This window comes from Trachinotus anak, unplaced genomic scaffold (genome assembly GCF_046630095.1).
Source record: "Trachinotus anak isolate AG129_WGS33_773 ecotype Australia unplaced genomic scaffold, CSIRO_AGI_Tana_v1 ptg000031l, whole genome shotgun sequence".
NCBI lineage: Eukaryota > Metazoa > Chordata > Actinopteri > Carangiformes > Carangidae > Trachinotus > Trachinotus anak.
This window is the reverse complement of record NW_027273882.1, coordinates 6,374,208-6,386,613: the sequence shown is the minus strand read 5'-3', so window position 1 is coordinate 6,386,613 and position 12,406 is coordinate 6,374,208.

Genomic DNA, 12,406 nt, shown 5'->3' with positions numbered 1-12,406 from the left:
TCTCTTTTGTTTGTGATAAAATGACATATGGATGAATGGTGGGAAATCAAAAGGATCAACCCACACAGCCCAACCTGCTGGCAGCTCTGGAAGAAAAATGTCATCTTAGCCTGAGGAAACTCACAGACAGACAGGTGCAGCACCTGCACGCTGATTGGCTCAAGTGGACCAGACAAAAATGAGATGAAGACAGATGAGCTCCCATGCACATAATGTCCTGGCCTGTCTGAGTATGAAAACTATCTATTTCTATCCGTAAATCCACCTCATATTTACTGTCCACCAGGCAAATGCTGGGTCAACATTCCGGAGAGAGGTGGGAGGGGAGTGGTGGGTGGAGAGGGGGGGGGGGGGGGGGGGGGGGGGGGTTGGTTTGATCTTCAGTTAAAACAAACCATAAGAAAAGAGACTGTGAGAAATGACAATTAACCCACAATCAATTCACATCTGCTCATTTAAACACACAGTTCATCTTGTGGCTGCAACCTTTGACCTTCTTACTACTACTAATGTCGGTGATCTCTTTCTGGATTCAGCAGGAAAAAAAAACAACAGACCAACAGGACCTGAAGCGTTAGAGTTGAGAGACGTCCGGGTGGAGGGGCTGGGACTCTGACCTCTGTGATGGTTTCAGTGGAAATCTGCTGCACTGAGCTTTTCCCACAGTGAACACTGATAAATTCAGGTGTGAGTAAGAGCACCGATGGTTGCTGCATTCCATCTGGGCGTCTGCGGTGTGTTGCTTTGTCATGCAAAAGAATGATGATGAGGCTGAGATGAAATATTACAGGCCTGATGGATACCATTCACAGTCTCCCAAGGGCCAGTGTGGTAGGAAAGAATAAAATAATGTTGAGATTTGTGCAAACATATTGATAATCTGAGTGGACAGATTAATAAAGTGAGCGCTCCATTGGTTTACCAACCTGTGCTCGCTGATTGGTAAACTGTAAAATAATTAAATGAGAAAACAGATTTAAATAGTTGCTGAGGCAGGTGGATTTAATGCTTTTTTGTTATGATTTTGGATGAAGATAAATGGAAATGTTTCAGATTTTGCTTGTAATCCTGTAAACAATGTCTTGATATCTGTCACAGCCTTTAAATATCATGCCAAAATGTCAGCTATAGTTCCTGTTAATTTGTGTGCAGAAATGTGTTTTCTTTTTCTCTGCGACACCTCCAAGCCTCCATGAACTTTTCATAAAGTTATGAAAGAGGTATTTTTAAACTGCAGATCACAGGACTATGAGTTCTTTGGGAGTCATTCTGAACACATCCGAAAAATAACACTTTCATGACAAATAGTGTGACTGTTGCTTATAGCTATTTTAATCTATCACATATTTTTTCACATTTTCCTCTTCTCGTGGCTGATTTGTAAAATGCTCATAAATAGATCAGATGATTTGTACAATCTTTCCATCTGTTCCTCTGCCTTTCACTGTTTTCTGCTCATTTTCAAAGTGAGATATCTCTTTTCTCTCCCCAAATGGTCCCAGTCAGAGAGATGTATTACTCTGTATTAATACTGCCAAATCTTCCTCACTGGCTCTGCATGATAGACTACAGTGAGTTCTCCTCAGAGGCTCAGAGTAACAGCCATCACTGGAAAAAAATTTTCTCAGCTACTGAACAGAATGAAGATCTCCTCTCTTCATTTGAATAATTGGAAGCACAGATTTACACAGGCATGCACACAAACACATTCCACTGTGTTCAAAACAGATCTGTGGTCGTCTGGCCAGGCTGACTGCTCCATCTGGACTTGTATAATTACCTCTCAGTGTTTAAGTGAGGTTGCTTCTATCCAGGAAGTGCTCCTGCCTGTTTTCTAGCTTTGTTGTTGCTGCGTTTCATTGGTGAGCCAGTGGGATCCTGCTGAAGAACACACCACATCATACAGTCTGAGCCTGGGAGCAGACGCTTCTGGTCTGAAGCCACACCACCTACGCATCCCCTGCCCTCTGAACACCACACACCCACCTAAACCCTCAACCCACAACCCCAGCCCCGGACTTCGCCTCTAACATCAAGGCGCCATCATCACCAGAGCTTGTTTCAGAGCTCGAGTCTTCCTCCAACCTTGAGCACACTAGCAATGAAGGCAGCGCAGCAGTCAGTCCTCCATCAGTATCACAAGAGATGCATTCAGCTGCCGCTTCTCATGTTGTCATTTACAGATCATATCAGCTGTAACTGATGTTAACCGCATGTATAACTCGATGGCATACCAAAATCAAACCTGTCTGTTGTCTGGTTAAAGCGCTCTCTGCAGCCCAGTATCTGTACTGTGCCAAAGATCTTTTGTGAGGGACGAAGCTCCACTCTGTAACGTCAGTCTACATTTGTGTTTCTGTACTTCCAACAACTGCAACAGAGTCAGACGTCTTGTTCGCTAGCGAATCGATTCACATTCTCCTGATAAACTTTCATTCATATCATATCCAGATTTTAAGCTGATGAGTTTAGTAGTTTTGAACACAGACCTTTGTTATTTGGATGAAGTGGCTTGTGAAAAAGTTTACCAGAAATCTGCTATAGTTTTATTTGATCACTCAGAAAAGAGCAAGCTCAGAGGAGCCTCTCTTCTGATTGGCTCACTGACCAGAGCAGCTTTCTTACATTACATACAAATTTATGCAAATGTTTTCATTATTTAATCTTTAATGTTTTTAACATCATTTTATGTCTTTCATGCGATGCACTTGGTGCATGTTATCTGTAATTAAATATGTAACTCATTATATAGAAGTGTATGTCCACACAAACAATTTTACTTTTTAATTTTATAAGAGGTAAATCTTATCAGTTTTATATTTATGTGTACTTTTACATTCAAAACAAACAACAAGCAATTATTTTGGCAGATATTGTGATTGCCATGTGAGTCATGATTTCAGTTGGTGATTTTTGTTCGGTCTTGTACCAAACAGGTTCCTTGGAGAATATGATTTGTGGTGCGGGCGTCTCTGTAGCACCACAAACCTTGATTTATAGTATATTGTGACACATTCTTCCTTTGTTTTTTGTAAGAGCACCAAGCTGCACTCCTCTCCAGGTTGAAACTTTAAGGCCTCTGGTGCCTCAAGCTACATGGTCATGTCACGGTGAGTAAAAGCACATACATACCAATGAATCTGACAAAAGGAAGATGAGTAAAGGCAAAGTCAGGACAACAGTGCATTACAAGAGTCCAGACAGGCAGCTGCAAGTCCTTTACTGGGGTTTTCATAAGTAGGTGAGAGGGTGTTTATCGAGTACTTGCCAAAGTGTCAAGTATTTGGTGATTGTTGTTTCCAACATGTTTATTTGGAGCTGTTCAGCTGAACAATGTGGTTACCAGGGTGTTATAGGCCCAACAGAACAGCCAGTGACAAAAACAGCACAATCCACCTACATGGGAATGTGTGTGTGGTTCTTTTATGTGTGTGTGTGTGTGTGTGTGTGCCTACTGGCATCAATAAAACTTTACCATACATTATTAACTGCTGATCTGAACCTAGTTGCGGTTGGGTTGGAGCCAGTCCTGGCTGACATCGGGTGAGGGCGGGGTACACCCTGGACAGGTCGCCAGTCACGCTCACAATAACACCTACAGGCAGTTAGAGTCACCAGTTAACCTAATGAAGCCAGGAGGAAGCCTGAGTACATGGAGGGAACCCACGCAGTCACAGGGAGAACATGCAAACTCCACACAGAAAGGCCCCAGGCCCGGGGTTTGAACTCAGAACTTTCTCCCTATGAGCACTAACCACCAATGCCGCCCTGGAATGAGCAAAGTGACTGAGAAAACTATCGTCTACTCGTTAGACAGACAGGACAAGGAAACTGTCTCTTGCTGAGCGATCGCTTCGTCTGGACTGTTGCCACCAGCCAGCCTGTTATTGCACTCATCACTCCCCTCATCATGCATCACCCACCTCCTCATTCTCCGCCCATCTTTCAGATGACAGCCCAGGGATTTGTGAGTAATGACTAACCAATGAAAATGCCTTTTTTATTTGGTAGTGAGCATGCTCATATCTCTGTCAGCAAGCCAAAAGTTAATATTGGTTTTTGTCTGGTTGGATGTATGTTTTTCCCTCATGATCCAGACACTTTGGGAATGAAAAATCTCCTTCCACAAGATCCTCAGAGTATTCATGTCATCCTGACATATACACAGTGAATGGATACCATGCACACTGGTGGCCATATTATTGGCTGTTCATCAGCAGATGTTCATTTTATTTGTTTTCCCAAGACTTAACAGTGACATTTTTTCATGGGAGGAAACACGTGAACACAGAGGCACCATTGTGTCTCAAACCCTTCAGACAATATCTTACTCATCTGTGCTGTTCTACAGTTTAACAACACAACTCCCCATCCTGACAATTTCTCCTCTCAAATACAAAAATGCATGTAGTGTTTCAAACACTCCATGAAGACCTACCTGGCTGGTAGAACACGATGGGGGTGCGTATAAATTTAGGTCAGCTGGTCATTCCCACAAAATTATGCAGGAAGTAGCTCTGCAATCCGATGGCCACTATAATATGCATTCTGGGTAAAGGCTGACTGTTTCAAACCACTGTAGCAGAGGTAAAACTGACTTCATAAAACACTTGGTTAATGTGGCACCAATGGATGATTAAACCATCAGGATGGTTGTCATGTGGGTAATATATGATCTGGATCAACCATGGTCATGTCCATCAATGCAATCTGATCAATTGTAAAGAAATATCCTTATGAAAAAAATCTAAAAATCTATTTTCTTTGGTTTATTTCACAATTTCTTCTTTTATTGACAGAAATATATGATTGTGCTTGTGCTTGTGCTTGTGTAATATTTGGCCGAAATCTGTTGTGTGAGTGCTGACATTTTTTAAGATGAAGCATTGGAACAAGGCTTCCAGGGAGGACCAAGCAGCCAACAAAGAAACAGTAGCTAGTAATTAGTCAGTATCAACTTCAGTCAAGATGCAGCCAAGATATTATTCAACATTAACCACTGTTCCTAAGCCTTACATTGGGATTAATGTCACATGAAGTACGATTCCTTAAGCACTTCAATGATCTTATCACAGCACATTTGTAAGATTGGTGACAGGAAAACTGAGTTACTTTTACTTTTGTCTTCTTTCTTCTGAGTTAGCACACTGATAGGGCAACAGACTCTTTTCTAAAGACATGTCATCGTCATCATCATCATCAGCATCAGCATTCCTCTACTCAATTCTCAGGAGAACATTTAGGGAAAGGCCCTCATGACCCTCAGACATGTCATAACCAGTTAAATGTAGCTCAGTTTATGAGACATCTGTGAAAAGTATCCACTGTTGTGAATCCACGTCTTCCTTCTTCTGGGGATTCGGGAATGCTAAGACGTGCATCAGGTGCACGTTTAAATGGTGAACATTGAATAATCAGCACTCTCTAAGCTGACGGTACACAGTGTGCCAGATTGTCTGGGCAAATGTAAGTAGACATACGTTTTTTTAAGGTTGTTTGAATGGGAATTTTGAGAATTTTAAGAAACTAGTTTAACAAGAAAATAGTTTCAGTTTTCAGGTTTGTACTGTAATTCTACAAAGATTTCATTATCAAATATCATAGAGATTGTACTAATGCAGGTTTTTAACATACTTTAGATATTTAAACATTGCATCTAAACACAAGCGCTGCAAGTTAGAGTTGATTTTGATCTGAAAAAAATAAACCAATTATTTTACAATCTTGAGCTCGTTTTCACACATAATTGAAGAAAAAAAATGTTTTTCTCTGCAAAACCTTTTATAAAAATCTATGTAAATTTACAGTTTTTGCACTTTATTTGAATCAGATATTTTACTTTAATCTGACAGGGTTCTTTATTTTTTTGGCAGCTGTGGTTGCCATTTATTTGACTGCTTGTTTTATGATTTTATTTTATTTTATTTTTTTTTGACAGTGAAGTTAAGACTGTTTAGGATTAGGATCTGCCAATTGTAGCAAAGGAGGCAGCTCCAACAAAAACAGACAGGCATCCAGTGAATGATTTCTGAGCTCATATTAGTGCTGCAGCCAAGAAATGACCAAGATCCATTTTTTTTATTGAGTTTGTGTCCATGCATTTGGTTTCGTTTGATGCAGCACTTAAGACCCATTAAGAGAGAGAAATAGTTGTATACTCAGCGGCAAAGGATAAACAATCATATCAGTGAGGGATCAGAGAAAGTCCAGAAATCTTAATGGTACTGGGAATCCAAACACAACAAAGTGACTTGAACAGAGAAGCAGACCATAAAGTTGCATACAGATATAAAAAAAAATCATTTCTCTTGGTGGTCCAGTTTCATGGAGTTTCAGGGTTGGTAATTGGGAAAAGCTGTGAATATGAAGCACACCAGGTGCACATCAGGGACTTATTAAAATTACAAGTGTCAGCAGTGAGGAGGAGGAAATACGTATCTGTAATTTGCTGCCAATTTGTTTCTTTTATGATAAAGGAAAAGAAAGTGGCTTCAGGCCTTGTTCAGTAAATGTAATGTCTTCATATGTAGAAAATAAACAGCGGAGCCCTGAATACCTGCCACAGCTACAAACAGCTGATCAGGATACCAACAAGAGTCACTTCCATAAAAGTATCAAGTTTCAACCTGGTAACCTGATGAGCTCATAAAAAGCATTTGATTGTTTCTTAAGTGAACTCATATGGCAACCACAACCCCAGTAAAGCTTTAACTTGCTTATCTAGATTTTCACTCTAACACATTTATGTTTGAGAAAAACAAATAACCAAGACTATAAAGCAAAATTATCTCAACTCCCCTCCCGGGTCAAAAGCACAGTGGTTCATGTCTGACCCCTCTCACTGACCCTGCCAGCCTGCTCTTCAAAAAAACTCTCTCAGAGGAAACAAACTCAGAGCCCCCAGAACCACCGACCATCTCCACAGCTTCTTCCCCCACCTTTCTTATTTTTATTTTTTAACTTTTAACTTTACATATAATTTAATTGTCTGTTGTCTGTCTGCTTGCTCTTGTTCTTACAGTAACGGACTTTGAGCTGCACTTTATTCATATGTACATTTAAAGATGAAAACATTTAATGGTTTCACACTAAATCAAGGTAAAATGGTAAAGGTAAAAACGGTTAGTATTACTGTTTAAATTTTAAGTATTATTGTAACTGTGGTTGATTCCTGTGGTTTAATTACTGTGGTTGATTTAATTCACATTGGGTTTGTTGGGGTTTGGATCAAGCAGGACTCTAACCAGCTGCCTGGACAAACTAAGCAATCGGGGAGAAGGACTTTGGTAAGAGAGGTGACCAGGAACCTGATGGTCACACTGGCTGAGCTCCAGAGATCCTGTGTGGAGATGGGAGAAACTTAAAGGCGGACAACCATCACTGCCACACTCGACTGATCAGGGATATATGGTAGAGAAGCCAGAGGGAGCCTCTCCTCAGTCAAAGTTTGTAGAAAAGCACCTAAAGGACTCCCAGTCTGTCAGAAATAAGATAAGGTCTAATGAAACCATGATTGAATTGTTTGGTGGCATGTCTGGAGGAAACAGGGCATCACCTGCCCAATACCATCCCTGGAGTGTTTTTCAGAGGCAGAGACAGGGACACTGGTCAGGGATGAGGTAAAGCTAGCTAGCTGTTCAGTTGACTGCATTGGCACAGCCCTAAGGTTGCAGATCAGTGATCAGTCAGGATCTTCTTACTTGCTCACCGAGGCGAATGCTAAATTCACAGCAGGACAGCCAGAGGCAGCCGGTCGCCTGGAACCGCAGCCCTGCCACAAACTACGTCACGTCACAATACACCAGACTGTTGTGACTCTTCGTCCTCACCCTCAGTTTGCTCCCAAAAGCTACGTATGCTGATCTGAAGTGTGTGAGAGCTCTGCATGTTCTCATGACATCTCTGCATAATCTGTGGTAAATCAATGATGAAAATAACTGCAGCACTACTTTAAACCCATATTCGGTGTCTGACCTGACAAATGGCTGAATTTTAAATTACTTATTAATCTATTTTATTATTAATTCATCTCAAGTTTCTGTATCCATTTCCTAACCTTTCATCTCTCTCCCTTCCACTTGTTTTCTTCCTCTCCTGAGTTGCAGAGGAGAAAAATAAGACACTCACACATTCAGTTTCATTCAAGCTGGAATGAAGTCACTCTCTATATATAATGCCACCAGCCCCCCTCCATCTCCCCTTCCTCCAACTGCACTTTACATCAACGGTATATGCAGGTTTAGGAGGTCTGATGTTTGGTCCACCCCCTCCCCTTTCATCCCTGTTAATGGGAAGTGAGAAGGCAGCTCGGTTTGCTGTTTCAAACTCTGAATTGAAAACAGACAATTTAATCTATTGTTCTTGGTGGCCGGCCCTGCCTGTTTTCCATCAGCAGCTATGTAGCAGATCTTTTCTTCATAGCAAACCAATCATGAGCAGAAAAGGAGATGAGAGTGAAAGTTATGTGTTGATAGGAAAGGAAAGACGACGGGGTGGTTCGAGGGGAAAGCAGCAGATGAGAGCGTGATTTATGTTGCTGTTGTTCTGGATTCAGAGGAGTCCTGGAGCTAATTTTGTACAGTATGTGATCTAGTCTGAAACACACACAAGCCTAAACATGGCTCACCTGCTGGATGGAGTTCAGCATGCTCCGCAGTACTAAACTGTCTTTATCTGTCTTCCTCTCATCTGCCACAAGTGTGGAAAATTATAACTTTTTATTTTAAAATAAATAAGAGAAAGTGAAAGAACAATGTTTTAAACTGGGCAATAAAGTCCTACAAACAGGAATTTAGAGCAGGCAGCGTGAACCCCACCACAGCACTCACCACCAATCACCACTTTTATTAAATCTTCTTCAGTATAGCTTGAATTAAGATCGGAGCATTTTGGTTTTAAAACACAACCACAAAACACATCACAAGTATGAAGCTCACACACAACCCACTCTGACTGCAGTGAAGGAAAACATGAAACCATAACCTCAAACCAAGTCCACACTCAGGTCAGTGCTGAGTGACGACAGAACTATCAACAGAGCTGGGCGCCGTTCACAATTTTTTTGACACTGGTTCTTGAAGTACTCTTTTATAATAGTTTCTATTTACAGAAACTTAGATATACAAGAGAACTATTAACTTAGACCGTTTTGAGGCTACCTAGCATATATGCAGATATAAGTGCATTTGCATTATATATATATATATATATATATATATATATATATATATATATATATATATATATATATATATATATATATACACTGTTCCAGGTGAGAACCAACTGAAAGCAACCAAAAAATACCACACTTTGCACACAGCTATTAACTACAACATCCCTGCAGGTATCCAGAGGCTTAATGTAGCATATTTAAACTACATAAATCAAATAGCTGCTGCCTCTTATTGAACTACTGCCAGAATACAGAAGCAGAAAAGACAACAAACTCCAGAGCAGCTGCAGTCGAGCCCAGAACAGAAATGCAACACCAGCTTTTTTTTTTTTTACTCCTTTATCTTTTTCCTTTAACTTTGTGGGTTTAGACTCATGAACTCAGTATTTCTAAAATCCTGGCTCCAGCCCTGATCAGAGACACACCCTCACATCCTCCTTCCTTTAGGTTGTCTTCTTAGCATGCAAAACATTACCAACTTCATAGATACCATGCATATTAAAGATATAAAAAGGGTTGACCAATAAAAGCATTCACATATATAAAGGTTTATGCTGACATCAGAAAGAATTAGTGCGTGTGAAGCATACACGCTGACTGATATGCTCCACACTGAGCCTGAATGTGTACAGACTAATTCAGTCATGACTGCAGAAGATGTGGCAGAGCCTGTGCACAGTCCTCAGTCCTTCACTAATCACTCACAGAGACGACACTGCAGAAAAGTCTCATCTCATTCAGCCCTGCAGTGGACAGCAACAGCAACACAACAGTGTCAGTATCCAGGCAACAACGTGGCTACAATGTGATACAACAAGTGGTTAAATACACACAAACAGCCTTTTAACCAGCATAAGAAGAGACCAGCAGACACACAGAGAGACACCTTTCCAGCGTCTTCCTGGAGGTGAACTGTCCACTGTCTCATTGAGTCCCACTGCACTTGTTGCTGTCTCCTCCTGTCCTCACTCCATCCACAGCTAGCCGGTTAGCATTAGCACGACTGTTAAAACTCACTGGCTGTTTGGCTTGTTTCGTTTTGGTTAGAGGAGACTTCACTTCACTTCACTTCACCTCTGTCCAGTCAGATTCAATGACTGTGACACATATTATATCTAATCGACACATGGCAGCTCCACCTGGCCGCTCCATCAGTGCCGGCCCGGCTGCATTACCACCTCTGACCACACAGGCCCCCGTTTACCAGCCGCTGCAGGCCGGGGGGGGGGGGCGCTGTTTCACCACTGTGAGAAACTGGGATTTTTACTTTTTTTTATTTTTTAGCGATTAAGAACTGTCTGAAAATTGTTTAATTAAATCATGCAGGGATGAAGTGAGTCTAATCTTCAGTAGTTAAGATTCAGATGTCTCCAATTCCTGTGACACAGCTCCACTGACAATAACACATGACTTTTCAATGAAAGATAAACTAAAACATTCTCGGTTCCTAAAGAAATAAATTCTAATCCCACAACAATACTTAAGTGACAGGAAGTCTCGACAAATATAGAGAGTTACACCCAAACAGGCCACAGCTCTGCAGGTTTCTCTTCTCCAAGGAAAAAAAGAATTTCCCTGACAGAGAGTGAAAGTAATATTCACTATTGTCGGTCACATAATTCACATGGGCTTTGTTAGAAAACAAGATTCATGCAGCAAAACAATTTATCTTGAGTACTGATCATTTTCTGAGCAGGAAAAGGAAAATGTGGGAAAAAAAAATGTTGAAAGAAGAGGAGGAACAGTGGGAGAGGGGGAGACTCGAGAGATACAGAGGGCGACAGGTCAGCAGAGATGGAGAGAGGGAGGAAGTAATGAGTGGGGGCTTCGGTTCCAAAATACTGAAATGATCCAAAGCAACTGAGCCATAATTATAGCTGTGTCCCAGGATGACTGAGGCTGAGGTACACAGTGTGTGTGTGTGTGTGTGTGTGTGTGTGTGTTTTTCCCCCTTTAGGAAACACTCAAAAAGTTTCTGACAGTAGAAACCAGAGAAGTGTGATTCAACTCTTCAGCAGTGGTTCCCCAACTTTTTCATGCCAGAGACATTGCTGTTGGAAAGCACTGATTGTGGTGAAGATCTATGTCCCATAAACAGCCAAAACCTGTTCAGTAAAACATAATCCAAGTAACAGGAGGGCCCACAGTCTGATTTGAGTTCTTCTGGCAGCCCAGATTCAGGCATTTCACACTGTGCTCAGATGTATTGCTACTAGAGTGACCAGGCGTCCGGCTTTAGGCCGGACAGTCCGGATTTTCAGTGCCCTGTGACAGGGCATTGAAAATCCCTACTGAGCTCTATTGAAGTCTACACTAAGGGGTTGATTAGGGAACAGGTGTGGGGATCAGGTGACTCGGGGGTGCTTCGTTTGTCTTCAACATCTTTTAATTTCCCTCATTTGAATCTTAGCCCCTCTCATGTAAGACCTAAAGAAGAGGTGCAAGGAAAAGAAGTGAGGGAAGAGGAATTCAGAAAACACGGGCAGATTCCAATCTGGATCCTGGCCCCCCTACCCACTCTCACTCTGTTTCCTTGTTAGTATAGAGGGTCCGTCACATTAAGTGTCATTCCAAACCAATTACCGTCAAGGTGGAATGGGTCATAAATCCTTCCAACACCGAGTCTGCATCGATGTGGGCTTATAAACCACACTCCCAGAAAAGCACAGCACGGCTTTGAGTCCAGGATGGATTGAATGCCACGTACCTTAATTGTGAGTTCTGTGCAGTTATTTCCAACGGAGAAGTCATAAATTGCCTCACCTCAAACTGACATTTGACAGACTATTTTCCTGCACACATGACAAAATTAGAGGTGACATTGTATTTTGGAAAAAACATGCCATTGTGTACCCAAGAAAACAGTTTCATCCAAGAACCGTGGAAAAAAACTCAAGGATATAATCAAATGAAACGCTCACCAAAAAAAGAATTGCAACCAAAGAAGCACGGGAGTGAGGTTTTTCTTTATTCAATTAATAATTTTCTTTCTACAAGCTTTTTACAACATGAATGTAATGAACACTGTCATTGCCTGTTCGCCTACATCTTTGTCAACGCTTTTATTAGGCTATTCAATTACAATATCTAAATTTCCTTTTTGCTGTAAGGAAATGTGAGGATGTCCCAAAGGTTTTCTGTGTATTTATACCCTCACACTTAATCGAGAGACCCTCCACAGTTTCAAGTGTGACTCCAAACCGAGTAACAGGGGTATAGGTGTAGGGGCCA